Below are 18584 nucleotides of genomic sequence, written 5' to 3' on the forward strand. Positions count from 1 at the left end.
AAATAATATATACTTTGCAAAAAAAAAAAAAATACAAAAATTCTCATTTTGAATTATTTTGAGACTATGAAGCATGGATAATTCGACAAACATGTCGTACCCCGTACCAAGTACTTACCGACATATGATATTTCTGTATACGTACCGGGTACATAAAATATGTAATCAAATTTTTCTTTCTTTATTTTTTGTCTACCTAGAAATATCTAATATATATCCAAGTCATGAACCTTAGTCGAAAATAATATTTTTCTTCTACTACAAATGAGAGGGTAATTTATACTTATAAATTGGGCCGAGCTGGGTAATGGGCCGTTATGGGCCGCATTACAAAGGGCTGAGTAAAAAGGCCATGAAGTTACTCCGGCCCAAGAGAGGTGTAAAGTTGCTCCGGCCCAAGAGAGGTGTAAAGTTACTCCGGTCCACGAGAGACCTAAAGTTACTCCGGTCCCAAAAGAGCTTATGGTAAGTTTGGTCGTCACTCACAAAAGTTATCCCGGTTTGGACCGGAGTATTGGTTATTCCGGTCTAGACATACGGTGGTTAGCATTAAGAAGAGTCAAGGTAAGAGTAGTGAATGGAAGAGCCAAGGTAAGAGCAGTGAATGGAAAAGTCGAGCTAATGTTATCTTGGTCTAGTCTGCGGCTTAGCATAGCCATGCTTACCTCGGTCATGTTGAAGTCTGACCATGGCAGAACCATCACACTTGGTTTATGCAGTGAGGGGGGTGTTGAAGGATAGGCATTATCTTTCAGGAGTATGAATTCTAGGAGGACTCTACATGGAGGAGTAAAAGTCCTACTAGGATTGTGCCAAGCGAAACCTATAAAAGCTTACAACATCACCTTTGGAGAGGTATCCGGCACACACCCGCCGGCTAGCTCACGTTTGTGTTTCAGGGAGTAAAGCGACGACGTTTGGAGGAGCGCAGACTTGATCAACAGGATTATACGAGAAGATTTATTTCTTTCCCGTACAACAAAGATAAAATTTTTTTTACTAAACTTCTTTTTCATTATTAGTTTTGTGCTTAGCATGGTTTTAAAATTAAGTTATGGCTTATAAGTTATTTAATATAATAATATTTAATTTTATCTTATACCTATACTTTTGGCATTAAATGTCAATTGTATGTTGGATTTAACAAATTAAACCATTTAATCAATTTTTGTATTGTTTCAAATTAAAAATAAATATTTTTTTACAAACGTATTAAACAATACCCATACTTGTACCCTACTTTTTAAATATTTCACCATGTTGATGTATTCATATCGTCCAATACCACTACTCATACCCATACTTGTACTTTATAGGTCTTAAATTATCTTGAGTTGATCCTAGAGAAACTTATTGAGCCGAAAATTTCTTGACTACTCTATGTGTGTGCGTGCATGCAATTGTAATTGGTTTATTACCCAAATTAATTTCAATAGAATTGATCGACTAATAGTAATTTCAAAATTGAGGGGGAATTTTTTTTCAAAATTCAGTAAGTAACCCGTACGGGTACAACATGTTTGTCGAAATATCCATACTTCATAGACTCAAGATAATTCTAAATGAGGACTTTTATATTTTTTTGCAAAGTATATATTATTTAAAATTTAATTTTTTCATTATTGAGATAAAAAAATATTTATTAAATATTTAAATTTAATTTTTTTATACTTAGGAGGCAAATTGATTTTTAAGGTATAGTTTATGGGGTAAAATGACTCTAAATGAACTTTGGTGCCACGTCAGCACATTCCATCTAATTGTAGACGGAATGTGACAGCAGTGGTTAAATTAGTTAATTTGTTAAAAGTTTAGGTACTAAATTAAAATAAATCAAAATACAAGGATCAAATTGAAAAGTACGTGATAATTTGGGAAAAAAATGATATTTCCTCTATTGGTAATGCTATATGGCCCAATAAATATAATATTTATATATATGTATAGGGAAAGAGTGAAGTTGCAGAGTTAAGAAGTGGAGGAAGAAGAAATTGGAAGTGATCGATTACACAAACAATGGCCGATTTTGAGATTCGCGAGTTAGACTTGGAATCCACGGACTTGAGGTAACAAAACCCTAATTACTTTTTTTTTTTTTTTCAAATTCACACCAATAATCGGTATTTGTTTATATTCAAACACGATTATGGAGCTGGAATTTGAAATTTAGATGATTATCAATATACATGTCGGTTCAATTCTTTACACTCCAATCGCATTTGCATTGAGAAATTTGTGTATGTGTGTGTAATAGAATATATATATACACATTAGATTGAATTTCAGTCTCAATAGTGCTTCAAATCAGGCTTTTATTTGAATAAATTGAAAAATCAGAGTCTTTGTTCATTTATTTTAATTATTTTTTTGGCTGGGTTATTTTTATTAGTTAAGCTAATTTGTACTTTTGAAATAATACTTGAAAAGCTTTGATTTTGCTGACAACAGAACTTTCAATTCAGTAGTTTTCACCTTCTGAACATTGCATCTACACTTTGCTAAGTCAAAAAGCGACGTGGCGTGTAGTGAGCTTTCTAGCGGAATGGCAGACTTGAAACTGACTTACAGCTTGCTTTGCTCTGGAGGGAGCTTCCTGAATCAGACCAACTCGGCTAGACTGATTGGTATACCAATAATCAAGTCTTCAGTCAATTGGTCGAATACATTGCATCAATCTAGGTGACTCGTCTAGAGCGAATATGCCACTGATGCATAGTCAACTAGTTGAATACATCACATCAACCTAGGTGACTCGTCTAAAGCGAATATGCCACTGATGCATAAGGCAGTGTGGCACCTACTTAATCATATAGAGTTTGTAGCTAGGCATCACATACACAAAGACCTGAACATTGCGTTAGACTGGATGGTCAAAATAGAAAAATGACGAGCTGCTTGTTGGAAAAATGGTTTAATATAGGCATATTTTTTAGCTCAAAATTGAGTGGGCCCCAAATGTCTTTTGGGGTGGGTCCAAAGAGGTGATGTGTTCCTTGCCGCGTGGCAAGTCACACGTGGGTCTGAAGAGGTGATGTGTTCCTTGCCCCGTGGCAAGTCACACGGTGAAGACGGAACGTCAAAACCATTTATGAGTGAATGGGAAGTTGACGTCGTTTTCGGATTTAACTTTAATTTTTTAGATTAAATTCATTTGAATTTTTACAATAAAAATTATTGTGGGAATTTAATTTAATTTTAAATTCAAATTTTAGGTTCTTAAGTGATTTCCTAAAATTTGTACCTCTTCCTTTATTTATTAAACTATTCAAATTGTTTTATATATATATTCATTTAGTTTAATATATATATATATATATATAATAGTTTAAATAAATAAGGTCCAACAGGTTTGACTTTGGTCCAACGACTTCTTTTCAATTAATCTGGAAAGAATTTGGTTCCACGTGCAACGGTCAAAAATCTGTTTAAAACAGATTGCATCAGTTCATTTGGCTTTGGAACCTGTTCGGTCAAAATTTTGTGCCTATTTATACCCATCATTTCGGCAGTCTTGGGGATATAGATTTTTTTTTTATCTGAAAAAACAGTCTGATTATTGTCTTTGGCTGTCCTAAATTCTGCATTTTTTGTATTATTCTTTATATTAGATTTAGTATAAATTATAGAGAGTGTAGATCACAGGTTTGGTTTGTCGAACAAATTGTTTGAAGTGCTACTACAATTTGTGAAGATCATTGTATCCTGGGAGATAGATGCCACTCAACCGTAAGTACCGTAACGGGGCGAATCTGTCTTAAGGATAAAGTGTCACACACTCGACTTGGTCTTTTAATTATAATTCGGTTCGATAAATAAATCTGGTATGTTATTTATTTATTTCGTTTGAATTTATTTCAAGTTATTTTATTTACACAGAAGATTGTTCCAACAATCTTAAGACAGATTCGACTTATTCTGTTTACATAATTTTTCGTTTGTTTCCTTTTTTCATTCTTCGTAAATAATTTCGGAAGAAAATTATTTTCTATGAATTTACAAAATAATATTTTGGTTGGAAAAACAAATAGTGATTATATGCTATTTGACAGATAGTAGTAATATACTGTCTCTTTTCTTTGACAACTAATAGTACGATACTTGTGTCATTAAAAATTCAGAATATATTTTTGTGAAATTTTTTTCAGAAATTAATTTTGGGTTTTAGAAATTATTTTCTGAGTTTTCATTAATTAAAATTCTGTTTTCAGTATTTTAATTATTGAAGTGTTACTGAAATTAATTTTCTGTGTGGAATTAATTTGGTTAAATAAAATTTTATTTTATTTCCAAATTAATTGAAAAATAAAAGTGATTTTCTTATTTCTTTTATTTTTCAAAATTTAATTTCTTGTGTGGAATTATTTTGGTTATATAATATAGCGACCCCGGTCTTTTCCCGTTTGATTATTGTATCCGGACTTAGGTTCCGTAGATTCTGTCATTGTATAAATGTTGTTGTTGTTCCTTATTTTCTCATTTGGAGTTAGGATGTGTTGGGCAGGTTTGTTTCAGGTTGGCTGGGTTTAGAAATCAAGTGTTGCTGTCCAAAATTTTGGATCTTCGCTCGAGCGAGGATTTGGTCGCTCGAGCGAAATGTTGTTTTTGGTTCTTCGCTCGAGCCGGGGTTTGGTCGCTCGAGCGAGAGTTTGCGTCTGGTTTGAACTTGTAGCTTTGCATTCTTGGCTCGAGCGAGCTTTTTTTTGCTCGAGCGAGTATTTCTCGTGTCTGGTCGCTCGAGCGACCAAGTCTTCGCTCGAGCGAGCCTGTCCAGTTTAATTAGACAGCAGCGGGTTTTTAATCAGTTTTCATCATCTTTTTAGATTCCAAACCCTAAGGTCCGACTTCTCTCTCTCCCTACTCACCTTCTCTCTTAGGTTTGATCTATTTAGAGTGTGTTTCTACCCTAGTTGCTTTATTAAAAAGATAGAGGGAGTCGAGGGCTTTCATTTAATCTGAACATTTGGCGGTTTGGAGCACATTGGTATTTGGTATTCATCTTTGTCTTCTCCATTTTGGGTTGTTTTCTTCGAGGTAGGGATTTCCTACTCCATCTTATAAGTTTTGTTCTAAGTTTTAGTATTTTGATATGTTGGGGGTACTTTGGTAATTTTGGGAAAAATCCTAGTTGTATTAATTAATTAATTTGGATAATTAATTTAAGGGAATTGGGGAATTTGGTTAAATTCATGAAATTGGGGAATTTATTGATTAAATGGTGTAGTTGGATAATTTAAATCACTCGCCTTTGGAATTGTTGATATATTTATTTCCAAGTCTAGAAATAACTGTTTTGGGCTATCGGTGGAGGATAGTCGTGATTGTTGTAGACAATGCATGTGGATTAGGTATAACTGAAACTAATCACATTAGTTGAGTCATTAATTTTGACTGTTGAATTAATACAGACATTATGTGTATTGATTGTGTGATGTATATGTTATGTGTTTACATACTTTGTTTTGTGTGGGAGGAGATAGGGGATGTACTCCACGGTTTAGGGGAAGATAGGGGATGGACCTCTAAACCGGATTTTGTTTGGGAGGAGATAGGGGATGGACTCCATTAGCATCACTTTTATGTGTGCTTATCTATATTGAAGTGTTTTATTGATACAACACTAAAATGTGTATCAAACTGGAAGTATGAAGTGTTTTGATTTGAGCTTGAGTCTCATTTGTTTGTTGATATTGGAGGAATGTGAATATGATATACATAATTCATTGTGGTAAGTTTGGTCAGGCTCTGAGCCATGTTGATAAAGTTGGAAAGTAAAACGTGTCTTAGACAATAGTGTCATGAGACTGTAAAATGGAGTAATTGATTATCTTGGTTAACCATCTGTTGAATGCTATTGCTTTATTCATTGCTTATATGTGGTTTAGTATATTTCTACTGGGCTGTGGCTCACCCTTTATGGGAACATCATTTTCAGGTTCAGGTGATAAGCTACCTGCAAGGACTTAGCTTGGAAGGACTTGGACTTTGAAGACTATTTCTAGTTATTTGTTTTATTTTTCATTGTTAGTACATGTAAACATCCAAGCCTAGGGCTTTTCTTGTATTGAGTTAGAACTCATCTTTTTGTATCCAAGTGTTGGCTTGGAAAGATGTAAGCCTGTAGGGCATTTTATTCGATGTTACATGTAAAGCTTTTATTTAGTAATACTCTGATGAGTGAATTAATAAATTGTTTTCTTTAAATAATGCATGTCAATGATATATATATATATAATGGGTTGATTTTGAGGGTGTTACAACTTGGTATCAGAGTGTACCGGGTTTGAATACTTTGGGTACGTGGGAAGTGATTAGTATCACATTGGGTTCGTCTCGTTTGATAGAGACTTAAAGTAATGTTATATGCTGACGTGATAACATGTTTATGTGATTATGTGGGTATGGAATGTAGTTTCTAGGATGTTGATTGGACCCTTGAGTTGCTAGTAGTCTTGTTGGAAAGGCACTTGATCACTGCTGCTTCCAACCGGAACTATAGTAACGCATTGGGACTATCATTATCCAGGAATGAAATTCGTAGGTGCTTATGTGATTATGTGCTTACGTGGAATGAATTATTATTGTCCAATGCATTAGGACGCGAGTGTTTGGCTTCGGCACATTTATTAATGTGCTAATGTCTTTGTTTCCTTTATTAGGATGTCAGGACGAGGACGAGGACGCGGTAGGCGTGGTAGGCCGGGTAGGTAGGAGGTGTCTGTGCCAGAGGAGATTCCGGCAGTTCAGGAGGGAATTGGCCAGGCCAATGTGGCCGAGCCAGTAGGCCAGCAGGCTATGGGCGCTCTAGCCCGAGAGATAGCAGGGGCATTCAGGGAGTCAGTAGGCATTCTCAGAGCTGAGAATCAAGCTCAGGTTGTTGCTGCTGATGCAGGACCTTCCTTTCTGAAGAGGGAGTTCTTCCGGTCTAATCCGGATGAATTTGTGGGTGATCCTAAAGAGCCGCTTAAGGCAGATGAATGGCTCGAACAGACAACGAAGACGTTTGAGATGCTTGGCATCGAAGACGAGGGGTTGAAAGTGACCTTGGCATCTTTCCAGTTAAAGGGGGATACGGGTCAATGGTGGAAGTTTACTAAGGGGCGTATAGGAGGTACGTGGGAGGCTTTTGTGAATGCTTTCCAGGAGAAGTTCTTATCTCCAGCAGTCAGGGAGAAGCTGCGAGACCAGTTTTGTCAGCTTAAGCAGGCGAGTTCTTCAGTGGCCGAATTTGAGGCTGCATTCACTAGTTTGTCCAGGTTTGCACCTGAGTTGGTGGCGTCTGAGGAACGTCGTTGTATTGAGTTTGAGAAGAAGTTGAGGTGTGGCCTCAAGCTGAGAGTTGGGGGAACTATGATTCGGGATTATGGGCGTATGGTTGACGCTGCAGCCCACATGGAAATCATGATGCAGGAGGAGGAGGAAGGACAGAAGGGCTCTAAGAGGAGTCAGGATGGTCAGAGTGATGGTAGGAGACAGAAGGGTTTTAATCCTCAGCAGTCTCAGGGTAGCTTTTCTAGATCGACTTTTCCTGTGCCGAGTGCTAGTTCGGGGAAAGGCAGTCAGGGAGACATTACCTGTTTCAAGTGTGGCCAGCTGGGCCACAAGTCTCCAGTTTGTCCTCAGAGGGGAGGAGTGCAGAGAGCAGCATCATCTTCGGCTCGATCTCAGAGCCAGAGTCAGAGTAGAGGTCAGCCACTCTCGTGTTATCAGTGTGGTCAGCCAGGGCATATGAAGAGGTATTGCCCGCAGTTGGGTGGCACATCTGGTGCATCTGGTTTGAGGCCGATTCAGGGTCAGCAGCCAGCTCAGTCGGGTCAGGCCTCGAGGGCCAATCAGGGGGCTTCATCGTCTCAGTCGGTGCAGCAATCTTATGCTCCTAGGGTTGAGCAAGTTGATCAGAGGTCGTCTGGGCGCGTGTATGTTGTTACCGCGCAGGATCTTGTGCCAGCACCATCAGTTGTGAGAGGTACCTTCTTGTTTTGCAACTCGGTTGCTAATGTTTTGATTGATACGGGTGCATCTCATTCCTTTGTGTCTGCTGCATTTGCATCTATTTTGGAGTTGGAGTTAGCACAGCTAGCATCTCCTATTTGTGTAGTGTCACCTCTTGGGGGTGAATTGATTTTGAAACAAGGTGTTAGGGGTTGTGATATAGAGGTTGATTATCATAGAATTCCATTTTCCTTTGTAGTTATGCCTATGAGGGGTTTCGATGTTATTTTGGGTATGGACTGGTTATCGTCATACCGGGCAGTTATTGATTGCTACCGCCAGAGGGTCACTTGTTGTACCGTGAGCGGAGAGTATTTTCATTTTCTGGGGGACCGGGTTGGGGATGTGTTACCACCGGGGTATATTCCGCGAGGACGGAGTGAGCTTAGTGGTCTACTTGCCAACCTTTCGATTAGTGAAGATGATGAGACTCAGATTGTGTTGCCAAGGGTGGTTTGTGAGTACTCGGACGTCTTTCCCGAGGATCTTGTTGGTTTGCCACCACATCGGGAGATTGAATTCTCTATTGACCTAGTGCCCGGCACGACGCCGATTTCTATGGCACCTTATCGTTTTGCCCCAGCCGAGTTAGTTGAGTTGAAGATTCAGCTCCAGGAGTTACTAGACAAGGGTTTTATACGTCCTAGTGTTTCGCCGTGGGGAGCACCGGCCCTCTTTGTTAAAAAGAAAGGTGGTGCTTTGAGACTTTGTATAGATTATCGGAAGTTAAATCGGGCTACGGTTAAGAATAAGTACCCTATGCCTCGTATCGATGATCTGTTCGATCAGTTGAAGGGTTCCCGTTGTTTCTCGAAGATAGATTTGAGATCGGGTTATCATCAGTTAAGAGTCAGGGAGGAGGATATTCCAAAGACAGCATTCCGTACGCGGTATGGCCACTATGAGTTTTTGGTGATGCCATTTGGGCTCACCAATGCACCGGCAGTTTTTATGGATTTGATGAACCGAATATTCCAGGAATTTTTAGATCGTTTTGTAGTCGTCTTCGTGGACGACATCCTTATCTATTCACCTTCTGAGGAGAAGCACAAGGAACACTTGAGAGTGGTGCTTGAGTTACTTAGAGCCCATAAGCTTTATGCTAAGTTTGGGAAGTGTGAGTTCTGGCTAGAAGATGTCAAGTTCTTAGGCCATGTAGTTTCTGGGGAAGGAGTGTCTGTTGATACATCCAAGACTGAGGCAGTGCAAGATTGGGCACAGCCTAAGAGTGTGTTTGAGATCCGCAGTTTTCTGGGGTTAGCTGGGTATTACCGTCGGTTTGTGAAAGATTTCTCCAGATTAGCTTCGCCTTTGACTAGGTTGACTCGGAAGGGAGTCAAATTTGTATGGAGTGAGACTTGTGAAAAGTCGTTCCAGGAGTTGAAAGTTAGACTGACCACCGCTCCAGTATTGATTATTCCAGAGAGAGGGTTGGGTTATGTAGTCTATTGTGACGCCTCACGAGAGGGTCTGGGTTGTGTGTTGATGCAAGAAGGAAAAGTAGTTGCCTATGGCTCACGTTAGTTGAAAATTCACGAGCAGAATTACCCTACGCATGATCTAGAGTTAGCAGCTGTGATATTTGCCTTGAAGATTTGGAGGCATTATCTTTATGGTGAGAGGTTCGAGGTGTTCTCGGATCATAAGAGTCTGAAATATTTGTTTACACAGAAAGATTTGAATTTGAGGCAGAGGAGGTGGATGGAGTTCATAGAGGATTATGACTTTGAGTTGCATTATCATCCGGGAAAGGCCAATGTAGTGGCCGATGCCCTTAGCAGGAAACCTGTTGGTGACATAGCTGGTATAGCCATCCGAGAATGGGTGATGTTGGGTGCACTTGGGGAGTTTGATTTACTTTTGGGCGAATCCGTTGAGGCTGCGGCCTTGTTTTCTGTTGTTGCACAGTCTACACTTGTGAATCGAGTGTTAGAGGCTCAGAGAGGTGACTTTGAGGTAGAATCTCTTCGTGAGAAGATTTCCAGTGGGAAGGTTGAGAAGGGTTTGGCAGTGTATCCCGACCTCAGTGTGAGATACCGAGACCGTCTGTTTGTGCCGGAATCTTGTCGAGAGGAGGTACTCCGAGAGTTTCATCATTCACACCTTGCGGTGCATCCGGGAGGCACTAGGATGTATCGGGATTTGGGTCGCCAGTTTTGGTGGCGGGGTATGAAGAGAGATGTGGCAGCTTTCGTATCTAAGTGCCTTACTTGTCAGCAAGTGAAGGCCGAACATCAGAGGCCAGCGGGTTTGTTGTAACCCTTGCCTATTGCCGAGTGGAAGTGGGAACACGTCACTATGGACTTCGTTGTGGGTCTTCCGAGGACTCAGCGGGGTAGTGATGCTATTTGGGTGGTTGTAGACCGGTTGACTAAGTCGGCGCACTTCATTCCGATACGCGTGAGAGATTCGGTAGATCATCTTGCCGACTTGTACATTCGGGACATAGTGAGGTTACACAGGGTTCCAGTGACGATTGTCTCAGATAGAGATCCTCGTTTTACTGCCAGGTTGTGGCAGAGTTTGCAGAGTGCCTTAGGCACTAAGTTGACCTTTAGCACGGCTTATCATCCTCAGACTGACGGGCAGTCCGAGCGTACTATTCAGATCCTTGAGGATATGCTTCGGGGTTGTGTTCTAGACTTTAGTGGGTCATGGGAGAGGCACTTGTCGTTGGTGGAGTTTGCCTACAACAACAGTTTCCAGTCTAGTATCGGTATGGTACCGTTTGAGGCCTTGTATGGCCGACCGTGTAGATCTCCTGTTTGTTGGGCCGAGGTGGGTGATGCACCTCTGTTGGGTCCGGAGTTGGTGAGGGAAACGACGGAGAAAGTTGAGCTTATCCGTAAGAGACTTGTTACAGCACAGAGTCGTCAGAAATCTTATGCCGACCGTAGGAGGAGACCTTTGGTGTTTGAGGTGGGTGATCATGTCTTTTTGAAGATATCACCTAGACGGGGTTTGATGAGATTTGGGAAGAGCGGGAAGTTGTCCCCTCGGTTCATTGGTCCGTTTGAAATCCTTGAGAGGATTGGCGAAGCTGCTTATTGTTTAGCTTTACCGTCGCAGCTGTCTGAAGTACATGACGTTTTTCATGTGAGTATGCTTCGGAAGTATGAGCCGGATCCATCACATGTGTTGGATTGGACCGATTTAGTGGTTGATGAGGATGTCTCATATGAGGAGAGACCGATTCGAGTCTTGGATAGGCGGGATCAAGTTTTGCAAGGCAAAACCATCCCTTTGGTCAAAGTTTTGTGGAAACATCACGGAGTAGAGGAAGCCACTTGGGAACGTGAATTGGAAGTCCGCCAGAAATATCCGGACATGTTTATTGAATTGTAATCTTATAATTAGATTCTGTTATATGGTTGAACTTAAGAGCTTTATATATGTCTTAAGTTGTAAAACATTGAGTTTGTGTTGGGAAATGGGTGTATCTTGAAACTTGCTTCATTATAGAAGTTTAGTGTAACATTGCATCTGTTGAGTACATTGTTGAATGGGTTGTATATATCATGCGATTGAATATGATATGGGAATTGTTAACCTTGAGTGGAATAATGCATAATAATGATACAGGTTGAAATATATGTTGTTTATATATATATGTGAGATGCCTCTTGATAAAGAGATGAAAAGACCAGTTTTGGGTCAAGATGTTTACTAATGAATTGTAAAAAAAAAAAATCTGCTTTCAAAAACTTATGCTTAATTTCGGGGACGAAATTCTTTGAAGGGGGGGAGGTTATAGTGACCCCGGTCTTTTCCCGTTTGATTATTGTATCCGGACTTAGGTTCCGTAGATTTTGTCATTGTATAATTGTTGTTATTGTTCCTTATTTTCTCATTTGGAGTTAGGATGTGTTGGGCAGGTTTGTTTCAGGTTGGTTGGGTTTAGAAATCAAGTGTTGCTGTCCAGAATTTTGGATCTTCGCTCGAGCGAGGATTTGGTCGCTCGAGCGAGATGTTGTTTTTGGTTCTTCGCTCGAGCCGGGGTTTGGTCGCTCGAGCGAGAGTTTGCGTCTGGTTTGAACCTGTAGCTTTGCATTCTTGGCTTGAGCGAGCTTTTTTTTGCTCGAGCGAGTATTTCTCGTGTCTGGTCGCTCGAGCGACCAAGTCTTCGCTCGAGCGAGCCTGTCCAGTTTAATTAGACAGCAGCGGGTTTTTAATTAGTTTTCATCATCTTTTTAGATTCCAAACCCTAAGGTCCGACTTCTCTCTCTCCCTACTCACCTTCTCTCTTAGGTTTGATCTATTTAGAGTGTGTTTCTACCCTAGTTGCTTTATTAAAAAGATAGAGGGAGTCGAGGGCTTTCATTTAATCTGAACATTTGGCGGTTTGGAGCACATTGGTATTTGGTATTCATCTTTGTCTTCTCCATTTTGGGTTGTTTTCTTCGAGGTAGGGATTTCCTACTCCATCTTATAAGTTTTGTTCTAAGTTTTAGTATTTTGATATGTTGGGGGTACTTTGGTAATTTTGGGAAAAACCCTAGTTGTATTAATTAATTAATTTGGATAATTAATTTAAGGGAATTGGGGAATTTGGTTAAATTCATGAAATTGGGGAATTTATTGATTAAATGGTGTAGTTGGATAATTTAAATCACTCGCCTTTGGAATTGTTGATATATTTATTTCCAAGTCTAGAAATAACTGTTTTGGGCTATCGGTGGAGGATAGTCGTGATTGTTGTAGACAATGCATGTGGATTAGGTATAACTGAAACTAATCACATTAGTTGAGTCATTAATTTTGACTGTTGAATTAATACAGACATTATGTGTATTGATTGTGTGATGTATATGTTATGTGTTTACATACTTTGTTTTGTGTGGGAGGAGATAGGGGATGTACTCCACGGTTTAGGGGAAGATAGGGGATGGACCTCTAAACCAGATTTTGTTTGGGAGGAGATAGGGGATGGACTCCATTAGCATCACTTTTATGTGTGCTTATCTATATTGAAGTGTTTTATTGATACAACACTAAAATGTGTATCAAACTGGAAGTATGAAGTGTTTTGATTTGAGCTTGAGTCTCATTTGTTTGTTGATATTGGAGGAATGTGAATATGATATACATAATTCATTGTGGTAAGTTTGGCCAGGCTCTGAGCCATGTTGATAAAGTTGGAAAGTAAAACGTGTCTTAGACAATAGTGTCATGAGACTGTAAAATGGAGTAATTGATTATCTTGGTTAACCATCTGTTGAATGCTATTGCTTTATTCATTGCTTATATGTGGTTTAGTATATTTCTACTGGGCTGTGGCTCACCCTTTATGGGAACATCATTTTCAGGTTCAGGTGATAAGCTACCTCCAAGGACTTAGCTTGGAAGGACTTGGACTTTGAAGACTATTTCTAGTTATTTGTTTTATTTTTCATTGTTAGTACATGTAAACATCCAAGCCTAGGGCTTTTCTTGTATTGAGTTAGAACTCATCTTTTTGTATCCAAGTGTTGGCTTGGAAAGATGTAAGCCTGTAGGGCATTTTATTCGATGTTACATGTAAAGCTTTTATTTAGTAATACTCTAATGAATGAATTAATAAATTGTTTTCTTTAAATAATGCATGTCAATGATATATATATATATAATGGGTTGATTTTGAGGGCGTTACATATAAAATTTTATTTTATTTCCAAATTAATTGAAAAATAAAAGTTATAGTTTTATTTCTTTTATTTTACAGAATTTAATTTTCTGTGTGGAATTAATTTGTTTAAATAAAATTTTATTTTATTTTCAAATTAATTGGAAAATAAAAGTTACATTGTTGTTTCTTTTATTTCTACAGAATTTAATTTTGTGAATTTGGTTTAATTTTCTGTGTAGTGTAAATTCTAATTATAATTTTGTTTTATATATTAGAATTGATGGCTACAGAAACTAATGCCCAAACAAGTACTACTGTGATGGCTGCAATGACGCCAACCCCCTCTCCTGTGGTGACAGTGCCAATAAATCATGGAGAAAAGCCAGAGAAGTTCTTAAGAACTGACTTTAAAATATGGCAACAGAAAATGTTGTTCTATCTTACAACTCTGAACCTGGCTCGTTTCCTCCGTGAAGATGCTCCTATCCTGAAAGAGGATGAAACCGACCGGCAAGTGGTTGCTGCGGTTGATGCTTGGAAACATGCCGATTTCCTTTGCCGGAATTACGTCTTGAACCGACTTGACAACACATTATACAACGTCTACAGTCCAATCAGGACAGCAAAGGAACTTTGGGAATCGTTGGAGAAAAAGTACAAAACGGAAGATGCCGGCTCAAAGAAATTTGTGGTTGGCAGATTCCTGGATTTTGTAATGGTTGATTCAAAAACTGTGATCAGCCAAGCTCAAGATTTCCAACTCATTCTGCATGACATTCACGCAGAAGGCACGTCTCTCAGTGAATCCTTCCAAGTTGCAGCTTTAATTGAAAATTTACCAAAAGGTTGGAAGGAATTCAAGAACTACCTCAAACACAAGCGCAAAGAAATTTCTATGGACGAATTAATTGTGTGTTTAAGGATTGAGAAGGACAACCGCAATTCTGAAAAGCGGGCTGGTAAGCATCCTATGGAGTCTAAGGCAAATGTGGTGGAACATGCTTCAAAAACTAAGAAACGAAAGTCTTCTGGAGAAAGTTCATCACAAGGCTCTAAAGGGGGAGGGGGGGATAATAAAAAGTACAAGTTTAATGGCAAATGTTACATCTGTGACAAAGAGGGATATCGGGCCAAAGATTGTCGTAGCCAAGGCAAAAGCAAAAGAAGAACAAGCAAGAAGCCTGCTCAAGCCCATATGACCGAAATGGACAATATTCCCAATGGTGTCGATGACATCAATCTTTCTGCAGTTGTTTCCGAGGCTAATCTTGTCGGAAATCCTAAAGAATGGTGGGTGGACACTGGTGCTACTTGTCATATTTGTGCCGACAAAAAGATATTCACATCTTATTCTACAGTGGACAATGGTGAACAACTTTTTATGGGCAACTCCTCAACTTCCAAAGTTGAAGGACAAGGAAAGATTGTTCTCAAGATGACATCAGGAAAGAAACTCACTCTCAACAATGTGCTGCATGTACCGGACAGTCGCAAGAATCTTGTTTCCGGATCTTTGTTGAGTAAGAATGGGTTTAGGCTAGTATTTGAGAGTGATAAATTTGTACTTACAAAGAATGTGATGTATGTAGGAAAATGTTACATGTCTGATGGCCTTTTCAAGTTAAATGTAATGACCGTTGTACCCTCAGTTATTAATAATACTACATCTTCTTCTTACTTGCTTGAGTCTTCAAATTTATGGTATGGTAGACTAGGACATGTTAATTATGGATCTTTGCGTAGATTAATTAATATGGAATATTTACCTAAATTTAACATTGATTCAAATCATAAATGTGAAATTTGCGTTGAGGCAAAATTATCTAAAACTCCTTTTCATTCAATTGAAAGAAGTACGGAACCACTTGAATTAATTCATAGTGACATTTGTGATTTTAAATCAATTCAAACTAGAGGTGGGAAAAAGTATTTTATCACTTTTATAGATAACTATACTAGATATAGTTATGTTTATTTAATTCGAACCAAGGATGAAGCTTTGGAAACTTTCATTCAATATAAGAATGAAGTTGAAAATCAACTTGGTAAGAAAATCAAGAAACTTAGAAGTGATAGAGGTGGTGAATATGAATCACCTTTTGGTGAATTTTGTAAAGAACATGGAATAATTCATCAAACCACCGCTCCTTACTCACCTCAGCAAAATGGAATTGCTGAAAGGAAAAATAAGGCTTTAAAAGAAATGATGAATGCCATGTTAATCAGTTCTGGATTACCTCAGAACTTGTGGGGGGAAGCAATACTTTCTGCTAATTATATTTTAAATAAAGTACCTCGAAAGAAAGTGAATCAAACACCTTATGAAATGTGGCATGGTAGAGTACCATCCTACAAATACTTAAAAGTGTGGGGGTGTTTGGCTAAAGTGGCTATTCCTAGTCCTAAAAAGACTAAGATAGGTCCTAAGACCATTGATTGCATTTTCATTGGTTATGCCAAGAATAGTAGTGCATATCGGTTTTTGATTCATAAATCAGAACATTCCGAAATGCATGCAAATACTATTATTGAGTCTCGGAATGCATCATTCTTTGAACATGTATTTCCAAATAAGACTGGACAAGAGACTAGTAATAATAAGAGATCTTTTGATGCTATTACTAGTAATGATCAAGAACATGATCAAGAGCAAGAGTTAGACCAAAATGAGGAAGAAGAACCTAGGCGTAGTAAACGTGCTAGAACCTCAAAATCTTTTGATCCAGATTTTCTAACATTTTTGTTAGAAAATGAGCCTTTAACTTTTAAAGAGGCTATGTCCAGTCCTGAAGCTCCTTTATGGAAAGAAGCTGTCAACAGTGAAGTTGAATCCATCTTGCAAAATCACACTTGGGAATTGGTGGATTTGCCACCAGGTTGTAAACCTCTTGGGTACAAGTGGATTTTCAAAAGAAAATTGAAAGCGGATGGATCAATAGACAAATACAAGGCAAGACTTGTAGTCAAATGTTTTAGACAAAAAGAAGGTCTAGATTACTTTGACACATACTCACCGGTTACTAGAATAACATCCATTAGAATGCTAATTGCCATTGCATCTCTATACAATCTAGAAATTCATCAAATGGATGTTAAAACCGCTTTCTTAAATGGTGAGTTAAATGAAGAAATTTACATGGAACAACCAGAAGGGTTTTCTATTCCAGGGGGAGAAAAGAAAGTGTGTAAATTGGTTAAATCATTATATGGTTTAAAACAAACGCCAAAGCAATGGCATGAGAAATTTGACAAGGCAATGATGTCAAATGGATTTAAAATTAATGAGTGTGACAAATGTGTTTATATTAAAAACACAGATAAAGGTTATGTCATTGTATGTCTTTATGTAGATGATATGCTCATCATTGGTAGTAATAATGACATGATTAAAACTACCAAGAAAATGTTGAATAAACATTTTGACATGAAGGACATGGGCATTGCTGATGTAATACTTGGTATGAAAATTACCAAAACATCAGAAGGATATGCTTTGTCACAATCTCATTACATTGAGAAAATACTTGACAAATTTAGCAAAGATAATGTTCATCTTGCTAGAACACCTGTAGATGTTAATTTGTATTTTTCTAAGAATATACAGGAAAGTATTTCTCAATTAGAGTATGCCCAAATTATTGGAAGCTTAATGTACTGGATGAACTGCACTCGCCCAGATATAGCTTATGCAGTAAGTAAATCAAGTAGATATACGAGTAATCTGGGAGTAGAACACTGGAAAGCAATTATAAGGGTTCTTAGATATCTTCGATTTACTCGTAACATTGGGCTTAATTATACTAGATATCTAGCAGTACTTGAAGGATACTGTGATGCAAATTGGATATCGGATACAAGAGACTCCAAGTCCACTAGTGGGTATGTTTTTATTCTTGGTGGGCCGGCTGTATCTTGGAAATCTTCCAAACAGACTTGTATTGCTAGGTCTACTATGGAATCTGAATTCATAGCTTTAGACAAAGCAGGGGAAGAGGGAGAATGGCTTCACCACTTCCTTGAAGATATTCCAATATGGCCAAAACTGGTGCCTGCTATATGCATACATTGTGATAGTCAATCAGCTATAGGTAGAGCACAGAGTCATATGTATAACGGTATGTCACGACATATTCGTCGTCAACATAACACCGTGAGACAACTACTCTCTAATGGAATTATTTCCATAGAATATGTTAAGTCTAAAGACAACATAGCGGATCCACTAACCAAAGGGTTAGCAAGAGAGTTAGTTGAGAATTCATCGAGGGGAATGGGACCTAAGCCTATTAAATAAGAGTTACCACAACGGCAACCCAACCTAGTTGACTGGAGATCCCAAGATCTAGGTTCAAAGGGACAACTGAGTTGTGATTAACTCAGAAGGATTACTGTGGAGTCCAACTCCTACCCATTTCTTTGATGAAATAGTGATGTCTGCAGCGTTAAAGGTTAAGTAAAATTTTAATGATTCTGATATCTAGGTAAACCTAGTGGAGTATGGCAGGATACTCTTCATAAGAATCACCTATGTGAGTGTGAACTGGGCCAGTTCTATAAGATTTGTGAAGGGCTACAAGTCTTTAGAGCACTCATGAAAAACCAGGTTGTTCAGGGCCAAAATGAACACAATAGTGAGAACTAAACTGTGTCTGGGAATATACTGTGTGAGTTCTATTGTCTTGGTTTACACAAACGGCTGAACAGTTCAAGACATCATGTTCACTGGTTAGCTAGTAAATCCGATAGTGTCTCACAAGGGAAGGTTCAAAGCCAAAAGCAACCTATCCTTTGCAGAATATTTCCAATTTTTGTACTCTCTGTAATTAGATGATGTTGTTGCATTTTCTCTCTGTCAAATTCCATTCATGTGGGGGATTAGAAAAATGGTTTAATATAGGCATATTTTTTAGCTCAAAATTGAGTGGGCCCCAAACGTCTTTTGGGATGGGTCCAAAGAGGTGATGTGTTCCTTGCTGCGTGGCAAGTCACA

The 18584-nt window shown here is 38.6% G+C and overlaps 1 pseudogene; it reads left to right on the forward strand.

Annotated features, from left to right (window-relative positions):
- The window catches only part of LOC114257244 (perakine reductase-like), an 82413-nt pseudogene that overhangs the window by 11496 nt on the left and 52333 nt on the right, over positions 1–18584 (forward strand).

Source organism: Camellia sinensis, chromosome 5 (genome assembly GCF_055761805.1).
Source record: "Camellia sinensis isolate YWXY chromosome 5, ASM5576180v1, whole genome shotgun sequence".
NCBI lineage: Eukaryota > Viridiplantae > Streptophyta > Magnoliopsida > Ericales > Theaceae > Camellia > Camellia sinensis.